Consider the following 14,298-nt stretch of genomic DNA (forward strand, 5'->3'; position numbering starts at 1 on the left):
CTGACATAAGTCCCTCACTAAGCACATATCAAGTGCATGCACTTATAAGGCCCAAAGTAACATGAACTATCACCTGACTCCGGAGGAGTGGATCCTAGCACAACCGCTGATCAGATCAAAAGTCAACAATCAATATCACTCTAAGCAATATGGGTCCTGGCGCAAGCGTCACCTCTCAATCAATATCAACACTCAACAATCAATGCCATTCAGCACAATTGTCACTACCCAAAATCCTAAACCCGTTGTGATGGCGCCTAACACACTTGCCAGGCAAGCCGGACATAACACTAAAGAACAAAAATAACGGAATTTATAGAAATAATATAAGTCTGAAACTGCTAATACATGATAAATCCCCCAGAATTGGAAAATACAGAGTCATGAGCTCTACAACGAAATACAAGTCTATAAGCTAAACAACAATATTGTCTGAACTAAAAACAACAGTACATAAGAAAAGAGACATCAAGATTGCGGGTGAGATTGCAGCTCTTCCTCGTCTCTCGATACTCGGCTCAACAAGCAACTCCGTTACTGATAACCGGTCCCAACACCTGGATCTGCACAATTAAGTGCAAAGTGTAGCATGAGTACAACCGGCTCAGTGTACTCAGCAAGTATCATAACTAACCTCGGCGAGGTAAAAGAAGCAAGAATTCTAAATGATACTTGTTATAACCTGTACAGTTTCATCAATTTTACAAGTACAGAACAATAATGTGATCAAGTCATAAAGCACAGAAAGTACCCTCTAGGTGTGTGTGTGTGTGCAATTACTCAAGTTCTCTATTCAGTCAATGACACAACATATAAAGATGATATGCACATAAATCAGGTAATTAACCATGAAATTTGCAAGTAAAGATGAAATGTAAATCCAAAACAAACACTGGCTAGACTTTTCTCAATCTTTCCATATCCGTACCAAACCACTGATCAGTTTTCCTTAATATCTGCATGTACACCATCAAGAGAGAAACATGAGAGGGTGACCCTAGGGGGATGGATCCGTATCCACATGCATGCATGGCCAATTCAATGTGCTACTAGCCCGGCGTGGTCACAGGCTCAATATCATAATCTGCCCGGCATGGTCACAGGCATAACAGTACAATACGCCTGGCATGGTTACAGGTATGACAACATAATCCACCCGGCATGGTCACAGGCATAACAACACTATCCGCCCGGCGTGGTCATAGGCATAATAACAGAATCCGCCCGGCGTGATCACATGCATAACAACACAATCCGCCCTGCGTGGCCCCAAGCATAACAACACAATTTTCCCAGCATGGTCACATATATAACAACACAATTTTCCCGGCATGGTCACATGTATAACAACATAATTCGCCCGGCGTGGTCACAAGCATCCAGTCAAAATCATATCACACAGAAGCAAATATATGAGAATACATGTATATGATGAATGAATAACAGATCTCATGCTCTTGGACTGGTATAAGTGACATGTTAAAGTGTAGGGATGTGCAAAGTGTGCTATCATATCTCAAATCAGCAATTTCATCATAAAAATAACAATTATCAAGTTCATTCAGGGAATTAGCCTCTTTGTAACCTCAAACATGGCTCAAATAGTTCACACCAATGTTATAAATATGAGAAACAACATATCTTAAAGCTTAACAGACATATCTAGGCATATCACAACCTAAGCACTACCCTAAACATGGAAATATACCTCGGTGCTCGCACATGGGCTCAAACCCCACACATATGCGCACCCATAGCACGTAGCTATCACAAATAATTCAGCCAACTCGTGCCTCAACCAAGTTTAGGTAATATACTTACCTCAAGCAAGCCAAGTCACTCCTCTAACAAGCCCTTCCCGCGTGAATCAACCTCCGGATAACCCGAATCTAGCCAAAATAACTTAATATAATAAATAAAAGACATAGGAATCAAATCCAAATGATAAAGCTAAGATCATTAACCAAAATCAAAAAGTCAACCCCGGGCCTGCACCTCGGAACACGAAAAAATTCACAAATTCCGAACACCCATTCAATTACGAGTCCAACCATACTAATTTCATCCAATTCCATCCACAAAGCGACCCTCAAATCACCAAATCTCACTCTCCATACCATGGTCTAAAATCCCTAATTTTCACTTCAAATTCAAATAATCTAGGTGTAAAAATCAATGGGTAATCAATATTTATCAACATAAGTGATTAAACATCACTTACCTTTTTAATTGTCGCCCTTCGCCGAGTTCCAAATCTCCCAAAATGAGAAAACACTCAAACCCTTCGATGTAATATCTTGCCCAGCGATCCCGCACCTGCGCTCCTACTTTTTGCTTTTACGGGACCGCGCACACCTGCGCATTTCACTTAAATCCCATCCAATCACTTTTGCGGTCCAACTTGTGCTTCTGCGCGTACGCACTTGCGGAACCCTTTCGCATCTGTGGTCCAAAGCCCATCCAGCCACACTCCGCTTCTGCGGAACTCTACGCGCATCAGTGAAGCTCCCTTGGCCAGGCCGTCATCCGCTTCAGCGACCCTTCAGCCACACCTACGGATTAGCATCTGCGGCCAAGCCCACCGCAGGTGCGATTACATCGGAAGCCATAAACCTTCAGCAATCCTTCCCAAGTCCAAAATTATCTGCTAACCATCCGAAACACACCCGAGGCCCCAGTGACCCCATCCAAACCTACCAACAAGTCCTAAAACACAATACAAACTTGCTCGAAGCCTCAAATCACATCAAAAATATCAAAATCACGAATCACACCCCAATTCAAGCCTAATAAAATTATTGAACTTCTAACTTCTAAAACTAATGCCGAATCATATCAAACCAACTCCGAATGACCCTAAAATTTGCACACAAGTACCAAATGACACAACAGACCTATTCAAACTTTCGAAACCAGAATCCGAACCCAGTATCAACAAAGTCAACGCTCGGTCAAACCTCTCAACCTTCCAAACCTTCAACTTTCCAACTTTCTCCAAAAAGCCTCAAACCAACCTACGGACCTCCAAATAATTTTCGGATATACACCTAAGTCCCAAATAACCATACGGAGCTATCGGAACCATCAAAACTCCATTCCGGAGTCGTCTATACAAAAGTCAAACTCCGGTCAACTCTTCCAACTTAAGCTTCCAACCTTGGGACTAAGTGTCCCAATTCACTCCAAAACATCCCCGAAACCAAACCAACCACCCTGACAAGTCACATAACTACAAATGAACATAAAAGAAGTAGTAAATAGGGGAACATGGCTACAATACTTAAAATGACGGACCAAGTCATTACATTCTCCCCCTCTTAAATAAATGTTTGTCCTCGAACGGGTCTAGAATCATATCTGGTGTCTCAAATAGGTGTGGATATCTGCTCCGCATCTCCCGTTTGTCCTCCCAAGTAGCCTCCTCGACCGACTGAGCTCTCCAACGAACTTTCACTTATGCTATATTCTTCAACCTCAACTTTCAAACCTGCACGTCCAAAATGGCCACCGGCTCCACATCATAAGTCAAATCCCCATCCAGCTATACCGTGCTGAAGTCCAAAATATGTGACGGATCACCATAATACTTTCGGAGCATAGAAACATGAAACACTAGGTGAACACCTGATATACTAGGTGGCAATGCAAGTCTGTAAGCCACGTCTCCCACTCTCTCAAGCACTTCAAAAGGACCAATATACCGATGGCTCAACTTGCCCTTCTTCCTGAACCTCATCACACCCTTCTTGGGTGAAACTCTGAGCAACAACTTCTCACCCGCCATAGCCATATATGCAACATGACGAACCTTCCTATCAGCATAACTCTTCTGCCTGGATTGTGTTGTCCGAAGCCGATCCTGAATCAACTTGACTTTCTCCAAGGCATCCCGAACCAAATCAGTGCCCAACAACCTAGCCTCTCCTGGCTCAAACCAACCAACTGGAGAACGACATCGCCTCCAAAATAAGGCCTCAAAACGAGCCATCTGAACACTCGATTGGTAGCTAGTGTTGTAGGCAAACTCTGCAAGCAGTAAGAACTGATTCCATGAACCCCTGAAATCCATAACACAGACAAGTAGTATATCCTCCAATATATTAATGGTTCACTCGATTGCCCGTCTATCTGGGGGTGAAATGATGTACTCAACTCAACATGTGTACATAACTCACACTGCATAGCCCTCTAAAGGTGCGATGTGAACTACGTGCCTCGATCGGAGATAATTGACACTGACACACCATGAAGACGAACAATCTCACAGACATGGATTTGAGCCAGCTGCTCTGAATAATAGGTAACCACAACCGAAATGAAGTATGCAGACTTGGTCAGTCAATCTACAATAACCCACACCGTCGAATTTCATCAAAGTCCGTGGGAGCCCAACAACGAAATCCATGGTAATACACTCCCACTTCCACTCGGGAATCTCAAGCCTCTACAGCAAACCGCCCGCCTCTAATGCTCGTACTTCACTTGCTGACAGTTCAAGCACCGAGACACATACTCCGCTATATCATTCTTCATTCGTCTCCGCCAATAGTATTTCCTCAAATCCTGATAAATCTTAGCGGCACCCGGATGAATGGAGTACCGTGAATTATGGCCTCCTCAAGAATCAGCTCCGCAACCCATCCACATTGGGCATGCAAATCTGAACCTACATCTGCAATACCTCATCATCATTAATAGAAACCTCATTGGCATCACCATGCTGCACTGTGTCCTTAAGGACAAGATAATGGGGTTGGCCATACTGACGCCCTTTGATGCGCTCATACAAAGAAGACCGAAAAACTACGCAAGCAAGAACCCGACTAGGCTTCGAAACATCTAACCTCATGAATTGATTGGCCAAAGCCAAAACATCCAATGCTAGAAATCACTAACCAACTTGAATATATGCAAGGCTACCCATACTCTCATCCTTTCTACTCAAGGCATCGGCCACCACATTGGCTTTCTCGGGATGAAACAAAATGGTGATATCATAGTCTTTTAACAAACCTAACCATCTCTGCTGCCTCAAGTTTAGATCTTTTTGCTAACACAAGTGTTGTAGACTCTGATGATCTTTGAATACCTCACAAGGCATGCCGTAGAGATAGTGCCTCCAAATCTTCAATGCGTGAACAATGGCTGCCAACACTAAATCATGAACGGGGTAGTTCTTCTCATGGGGCTTCAGTTGAAGTGAAGCATAAACAATTACCCTACCCTCCTGCATCAAGACACACCCGATGCTAATCCGCGAAGCATCACAATAAAATGTATAAGAACCCGATGCTGACAGCAAAATTAGAACCGGAGTTATGGTCAAGAGAGTCTTGAGCTTCTGAAAGCTCTCCTCACAGTCATCAGACCACCTGAATGGGGCACCCTTATGAGTCAATCTAGTTAAAGGTGTAGCAATAGACGAGAAACCCTCTACGAAATGGCGATAATAACCTGCCAAACCAAGAAAGCTCTGAATCTCAGTAGTTGAGGACGGTCTGGACCACATCTGAACTACCTCAATCTTCTTCGGATCAACCTTGATCCCCTCACTAGACACCACGTTTCCCAGAAACGCCACCGAATCAAGCCAAAACTCACACTTGGAAAATTTAGCATATAGCTTCTTCTCCCTCAAGGTCTGGAATACAATCCTCAGATACCGCTCAGGATCCTCCTAGCTGCGTGAGTACACCAATATATCATCAATGAATACTATGACAAAAGACTCAAGATATGGCTGGAACACACTGTTCATTAGGTGCATAAAGGTGGTGCATTGGTCAGCCCAAAAGACATCACAAGAAACTCGTAGTGACCATAGCGGGTCCTGAAAGCTATCTTCAAAGTATCAGAATCCCGAATATTCAGTTGATGATACCCCGACCTCAAATCAATCTTCGAGAACAGGCCATCCCAAACCTAAAGCTACAGGTGAGTCCCTCAACAAATCTACAGACCCTCTCCTTCTCAGTAGTAACCAAAAGGTTGCATAGCACGATAACTCTGTAAACCTCATAGTATACTCGGTCACAGTTATACCATCCGGGCATGAATGCTCAAACACACTACGCGACACATCCATGCAAGTCTGTGGGATAAACTCCTTCAAGAATAGAACTTAAAACTGAGACCATGTGAGTGGTGTTGTTCCAGCTGGCCTACTCAACTCATAAGTCTGCCACCATCTGTATGCTTGCCCCGATAGTTGGAAGGTAGTAAAATCAACCCCGTTTGACTCCACAAAACCCAAAGTGCACAGAATACGATAGAACTTATCCAAGAAATCCTGTGCATCCTCAGTAGGCTCTCTACTAAAATGTGGAGGAAGAAGTCACTGAAACCTCTCCATCCTTTTATGCTCCTCAGTAGATAAGACTATCCTTATCTCGAACTGAACTGCAACCATTGGCTGCAATAGTAGAACACCCGAGGATTGATAAATATGAGGCAGCTGCTCTGGTGTACATGCAACGAGAGTCCGGGCTCCTCCCCCATCCTATGAAGTACCGGTGCAACTGGAATCAATCCTACCTAAGTCAAGCTCTCAAACATACTCATAATGTGAGCCAAAGTCTCCTAAAGTCTAGGTGTAGCAGTGGGTCCATTTGGTGCCTGAGCTGCTCCCACTTGCTCAACGTGATCAGGCACCTACTCCTCAGCTGGAGCTACTGGTGGCTCCACAACGGCCTCTACCCTGTCCCCGGCCTCCCACGGCTTTGACAGGGGGCACTATTGCCTTATCAGTTGCTCTCGTAGAATGTGTTCTCACTATCTGTGAGAGAATAGAAGGTAAAGGTTCAAACTTTAGGATAAACAAATCCGCACAATAAAGAATGAAACAAAGTCAAGCTTCCTAATAATCTGGTAGCTTATCGAAGATAAGTAAAGACGTCTCTTTACCGATCCGAAAGACTTCACTAGACTTGCTCATGACTTGTAGAACCTATGAACCTAGGGCTCTCATACCAACTTATCAAGACCCAAAATCCCACCAAAGGTCATGATGGCACCTAACCTCCAAGACTAGGTCAACCAATCACACAATAATATAAAATAGCAAAAAAAGATATTAAAAGACTGAATTAACATAAATAGTAGTATAAAGCTCCAACAATAGCTAATACAGTAATACATAAACCAAACTCCCAAAATCAGGTAGTACAGAGTCATGAGCTCTAAAACCAAATACATAATATGTCTCAATAGTACTAAACAATTTGAATGAAAAATAATATCATAAGATAAAGGAAGGAGATTCCAAGGGTCTGTGGCGTCCATGCAACAATACCGTGAATCCTCTCGATCAATCAAAATCTCACTCTCAACATCCACTGCTGCCAACTCCCGGATCTGCACAAAACATACAGCAGCGTAGTATGTGTACAGGACAACATGTACTTAGTAAGTATCAAGACTAACCTCGATAAAGTAATGACAAGGTTCAAGTCATGTGATACTCACTAATCAAAGAACATGTGGAATATACAAAATAACTTGCAACGAGAATATAATTGAATGTAGTATCATCAACTCAACAAAACAAGAGTTATCAACTCAACACAGCTAAATCAATCTTGACAATAGAATTATCATTCAATAACAGAGGCATAGAGTAGCATGTTAAAATCTAACATAAAAGTATATAAAATTGCATAACAAAGCATAAAGGATTCCCTTGCATGGCCAAGCTTCCACCCTTACACTCCAGTCATTATCAACTGCCTCCACAACAGAATCAATCAACATCAGTCAAGGTACCACAATCCGCGTGAACACCATCAAGAGAGAAACATGAGAAGGAGACCCTAGGGGGATGGATCCATATACACATGCTGCACGGCAAAGACCTCATGACATAACAATAACAATATCATCTTAACCGCAGAACAAAGACCTCATGCCATAAAAATAACACTATCTTCAATCCGTACGGCAAATACCTCTTGCCATAACAACAACAACATCATCATAATCACATGGCAAAAACATCATGCCACAACATCAGCACACCATAATATCCATACAGAAGAGACCTCGTGCCAACACCAAACCAATCCGCTCAACATGTCCATATGTGCCAAAAATCATATCAATCCAGGGTAAAAATTTATCATCAAAGAGATATATGCTCACAATTCATCAATAAGGTGCACAAGGACATGAAAATAATTAAGTGTGGATGTGTGCTCAAGATGTGAAACATGACTATGGCTAAATCAATATAGCAATTATTCCACAAATGCCCATCTTGGATAATTAGGAGATAATAATCCTAGATATGATCTCTAGTATGAATGGATAAGCTCACGTAGTCATAAATAGGATTACACATGTAATATAGAGATCACACAATCAAATTAAGGCATAGTAGAAGCCTAGAGTCAAATTAACGTATAGTAGAAGCCTAGAGTCAAACTAACGCATAGTAGAAACCTAGAATCCGCATATACACTTGTTGCCTCGCATATACGTTGCTTTACCCACATTACAATTAGACAAATAAAGTCTCATCCTAAGGGTTATTTACTCACACAAGATTAGGCAATATACTTACGTCAAACGGGCCAGATCAATACTCCAAAAATGCCATCCCCTTAGAAACCACCTCCAACCGGCTGTCATCTAGCAAACAACAACTCAATAACATCCGACAAATCCATAGGAATCAATACCAAACAATAAAGCTTCAATCTTTAATCAATGTAAGGCCCCATAAAATTTAACCTAAAACCCGGGGTTTTATGGTTAGAAATATCCGCGGCAAACTTGCTCGCCACAGTACGGACTTTTTGGGTTAAACAACGCGTTGGGGAGTTGAAGAAAATAATTTGCAAAACAGGGCATTTTTGCGGTCCATTATACAACTGTAGAACTGATCTGCGGACCGCAGATCTGCCGCAGAGTGAAGCAGAGAAATGGGCAACCTTTGGAGTTTGTTTTGCAATCAACTATGAGACCGCATAGTCGTTTCGTAGGCCGCACATCCGTCACAGAACTAGCATGAAGATTTCTTGGGGGAGATTCTACGGTCCATTCTGTGGCCGCATAATTGGTACGCAGACCGCAGATCTGGCCATAGACTGGACCAAACCAGACCAGTTTTTTGGGACAATTTCTGCGGTCCATTTTGCGGGCTGCAGACCTGATCTGCGATGCACTCTACGACCGTAGAGTTGAGTTCGGAGGGTCCATTTTTCTATTTTTATTACTCGACCCCATTTCGTTTTATATAGCCATAGGGGTCATATTTGAGGGATTATCTGATATTTTAGAGAGGGAAGAGAGCTATTCTTGAGAGAGAAAAGGGAGGATTCAAGGACTTCATTACTGAACTCTAATCAAGCCTTGGAATTTTATCAAGAGGAACTTGCTAGGGTTTCTAAAAGGTAAGAATTTCTTCCCCCCAATTCTCCAATTTTATCAGATTTGGGTTGGTTATGGGTGATGAGAGTAGACTTAACACATGCATGAGCTCATAGGGATTGTGGGGAAGTTGTTGGACAATCTTGGGTGGTTTTGTTGTTGAATTGGTTGAGGAAAGGTTGGGTTGTCATTGTGGTAGCTCTTGCCATACGAATTCCTCTAATCGCGCTTGTAATTATCCCCTATTCTATAGATTGGCATTGTTATGAGTGTCGGGACGTTATCGTTACACAACGAAAATCTCTTTCGAGGTATGAAGGCTAAACTCTTCTTCTAGTATCGAAATTCCCGTATTCTTAGATGGCTCCATCGTGTGTGGTTCGAACTTGAAACACCATTGAAGTGAGATATTCAAGCTAGTAAATTGATTCTCAAATTTCATAACGTGTCAGAACCCTCATGTGTTAATGATTCTCTATTATGACTTAAATATGTTATACCCCTTTTCGGAAAGAAAGTTTTGTACAAAATCAATGTGATCAAATTCTTACGTCTCATATGATGAAATCTTATGAACTTCTACTTGTTAAGGCCAAAGGTTCCAAAGGGTTTGATTTGAAAAGAAATCTTTTGTACAAACTATTATCGTTTTAAGAATCCAAATTGTGGTATTGTGATTACACCTCTACCTGCATACATTGGGGTGAGGCGACAAGGCCACTTTGTGTAGAGATTGTGGCATTGTGATTACAGATCCACCCACATACATTAGGGTGAGGCGGAAGGGCCGCTTTGTGTAGAAATTGTGGCATTGTGATTACACCTCCACCCGCACACATTGGGGTGAGGCGATAGGGTCGCTTTGTGTAGAGATTGTGGCACTGTGATTACACCTCCACCCACATACATTGGGGTGAGGAAGCAGGGCCGCTTTGTGTAGAGATTGTGGCATTGTGATTATACCTCCACCCGCACACATTGGGGTGAGGCGGCAGGGTCGCTTTGTGTAGAGATTGTGGCATTGTGATTACACCACCCGCACACATTGGGGTGAGGCGGCAGGGCCGCTTTGTGTAGAGATTGTGGCATTGTGATTACACCACCCGCACACATTGGGGTGAGGCGGCAGGGCCGCTTTGTGCAGAGATTGTGGTATTGTGGTAGAGGTTGTTATAGAGGATCCCCAACTTGAAATTCATAAATGTTATTGAAAGCTTTAACTGAATTTGCTGTGGTTTTAATGGCTATTTAAACTCTTTTATTGCTTCCATGATTCATCACATTCATGTTTTACTTCTAATCCTTGAAAGGGGTGTTTGATTTTCATACTAGTACTATTCGTCATGTACTAACATTCCTTTTTGCTGGGAGCGCTACATCTTTAATGGATGCAGGTGGTTCCATAGCAGGCGGCTTTGATCAGTGATAGCAGTGCACCCTCCTCCCAACTGACTTGGTGAGCCCCACTTCATCTCGGGGTCGTATATCTTTTGTTCCTCGTGTATTATGTTTTGAGGTATAATCGGGGCCTTGTTGTTGGCACTACCATTCAGGACTCGGACCGCAAGTACGACTTGGTCTTGTAGACCGAGTTGCTCCACGACTCTTGATCGAATGATGTTGACCAAGCTAACTGGATCAATTAACACACGTTTAAACCGAATTTTATTCACAAGTATCATAGTACTCTTTTGTATCTATTAGAGGCTCTGTAGACATAGTGTGGGTTGTATGTTGGTGTCGGAAAAGTCAAAGTAGTAATGTTGTATTTGTATCATATGTTTCCACTTCTAAACTATGAATGTGTAATGTAATATTTTGGGAGATCTTGAATGAAGTTCTAACGGTAATGAAATTTGGACTGTTCATGTAACCTTCTCGTTGCCTAAGAAATGAAATATATCTTCTCTTTATTCATGGGTGAGTTTGGGTAGGAGGCATTGTACAAGCTTGCTTGGCCGGGTTATCTCGATTGAGTGCCGGTCGCGCTCCCCGAGGTCGGGGCGTGACAATCAAATCCCCAAGAGTCAATAAAAGCCAACTCGGGCCCATATAGTCAAAACCCAAGTCAAGAGGTAGATCCCGACTACCCATAACCCCACGAGTATAAATATGTCATTAGATTCCAAAATGAAATCCAAATCATAGCTCAAAACCCCAAATTTTACTCTCTTAAGTTGTTGGAAAAACTCCCAAAATTTCCTCAAAATTTCATGTTTTGGGTGTTAAAAATCAATGTAGATTCTTGAAACAATACCAAAAATGAGTTGAAATCATTTACCCCAAAGTCTTGTGTGAAAATATCCAAGCCAAAATCACCTCTCCCAAGTCTAGGATTAAACAATATGAAAGAATGGCTAAAATCCTGAAATTCATCACTTAAATGCACTTCCCATGGGTATTCTTCGCGAACGTTGCATGTACCACGCGTTTGCGAAGCACAACGGCTTATGGCCCCAAAAATACCCTTCGCATTCACGTAAAGTCTCTCGCTAACGCGATGCACAAATCATGCCTCCCTACGCGAACGCGGCCAAGCCTTCGCATTTGCGAAGGCCAAATTTCTAGCTCCCAGTCCCCTTCGCGAACACAATAGCCCAGTCGCGAACATGAAGAACAAAACCTTCCCAACACCATATCTTTCATCGCGAATGCGAGGCTCCACCCACGAATGCGATGAACATCAGACACCAACAGAATCAACCAACTCCAAACTTGTTCTGGGTGGTCCGAAACTTAGCCGAGCCACCCAGGACCCCGGCCAATCACACCAACAAGTCCATAAACACTACCTGAACTTATCCAAAGCCTCCAAACACATACAATAACATCACGACAAGAAATAAGGATCAAACCACAAGTTGAAGTTCTCTTACGTTCAAGAACTTCCAACTTCAAGCCAAGCGTCCGATTCAAGATTAACCAATCCGAATTACAACAAAACTTTGCACACAAGTCCCAAATGAAAAAACAAACCTATCTTAACTTCGGGAACAAGAATCCGAACCCGATATCATCCAAAATCAACTCCCATTCAGAATTAGGAACTCTCCAGACATTCAAAGTGCCTACTTTAGGAAAATAGAGCCAAAACATCCTATGAACTTCCAAATCAAAATCCGAACATATGACTAAGTCCAAAATCTCCATGCGAACTTGTAGGAACCATCAAATCACCAATTTGAGGTCATCTATAAAAAACGTCAAATATTGGTCAACTCTTACAACTTAAGCTTCCACCAATAGAACTAATTGTTTTGATTTACTATCAAACCTCCCCGTAACCAAACCAACCATCCCTAAAAGTCACAAAACAACAATCAAGCATACGGGAAGCATCAAATAGGGAGAAACGGCTTAAATACAAAAAATGACCAGCCGAGCCGTTACCGTGGTGATTAAAATCTCTCCAAAATATTGCCTCGAGCTGAGCTCCAAAATACCAAATAATGAAAACATAGTCAAAATTGACTTAAAACCCTTCTACCCGGCCTCTCGCACGGTCTATGCGATATCGTATGAAAACATGCGACTTAAAACCCTTGACTTGAAAACATGGTCTATGCGATATCGCTTCTGCGACAAAAGTTTCGCATCTGCGAGCTTCACTTAAAAAACCAACCACTTGCACCTGAACATAACATCTCGTATCTTTGTCTACGTAGGTGCGATAAAACCCTGCAGGCGTGCTCACCGAATGCGCGGCCCTCATGCGCTCCTGCGCCTTTCCATCTGTAGGCCTTCCTTCGCAGGTGCGGTCCACAACCTCACAGGCCGCACCTATGCCCATCATTTCGCATAAGTGGCCTATCTCCCAAGCCTCAACCACTTCTCGTCAGCAACTTCACAACGCTCACCTGAAACTTCGCACCTTTCGACCAAAGTTCCGTAAGTGCGACACACCATCACCGAACCGGCCAACAACACCAAAAATAGTTAAGAATTATTCTGAAACACACTCGTGCCCCTCGGGATCCTATCCAAAATACCGACAAGTTTATAAACACTACTGATAGTAGGCTATAATCTCATTTTTTAGTCGCTTATTGCACTCTAATTTACTGCACTTTAGTCGTGTTTGAGCTTTAATTGATAGTGTTTCGCACTTATTGTGTGTTTTATGCCTTGTAGGAGTGATTCTGAGTTATGTAGATGGTATGGAATGAATTCAAGCTATTTGGAGCTTTGAAGTCTGAGTAAAAGCCGAAGGGATTAAGCCGGGATCGTGTTCGGGGGTCGAGGACCATGTCTGGACGTCAAAAATTGAGATTTGATCCGTACTCTGAGAAATCTCCACTGCCGCAATGCGTGGGGAGGCGCGCTTGTGCAAATTCCTATTTTCTGGCAGAAGTTAGCTCTCTGGATTTCCCCACTAATGCTCTGCATGGCGTATCGCCGCATGTGGCGTGCCTGTGTATTATTTACAGAGTAAATATCCTATTTCGGCTAGGAAAAGGTGATTTCGTCTGGGGCCGACCCTACTTAAAAATGTTATTTTCTAAACTTTTGACACATATTTGACCTAAGGAGGAGTTGGAGGAACACGAGCACAAGGATTTCATCATTCCTTCCTCACTCAAGAGCCGAGCTTGGATTGAATTTATGTTTTACTATACTTTAATTATATTTTTGATGAATTGCTCCATATCTATAGAGTAGTTATCTTAAGGGTTTGATGGATTTGATGTATTGATGATTGTTTGTGGATTATAATTCAAGTTTTTGTGGATAATTGTTGCATCTATATTAATTTATTCATGTAATCGAGAGAGGCATAACTTGTGATATCTTTGCATTATATTGTTGGTTGAGTTCATTAATTCTTCTTAGTAATCGAAAGAGGTTAGTTGAATCATTGATTAAACCTAGTTAGGAGGATAATCGAGAGAGGTTCTCCTAAAGACCAATCCACTATGCATTCTTGCATATCTT

The 14,298-nt window shown here is 42.3% G+C and overlaps 1 long non-coding RNA gene across 5 annotated transcripts in view; it reads right to left on the reverse strand.

Annotated features, from left to right (window-relative positions):
• Positions 1–340: 340 nt before the first annotated feature.
• LOC117274592 (uncharacterized) overlaps positions 341–14,298 on the reverse strand; it is a 41,366-nt gene continuing 27,408 nt past the window's right edge. Inside the window, exons 3-4 of one of the 5 annotated variants that reach the window (XR_011410326.1) lie at positions 8,558–8,625; positions 7,071–7,353 (exon numbers count right to left, since the gene is read on the reverse strand). This is a non-coding gene — a long non-coding RNA (uncharacterized lncRNA). The other 4 variants (XR_011410327.1, XR_011410329.1, XR_011410328.1 and 1 more) reach the window with 4 other exon arrangements.

This window comes from Nicotiana tomentosiformis, chromosome 8, assembly GCF_000390325.3.
Source record: "Nicotiana tomentosiformis chromosome 8, ASM39032v3, whole genome shotgun sequence".
Taxonomy (NCBI): Eukaryota; Viridiplantae; Streptophyta; class Magnoliopsida; order Solanales; family Solanaceae; genus Nicotiana; species Nicotiana tomentosiformis.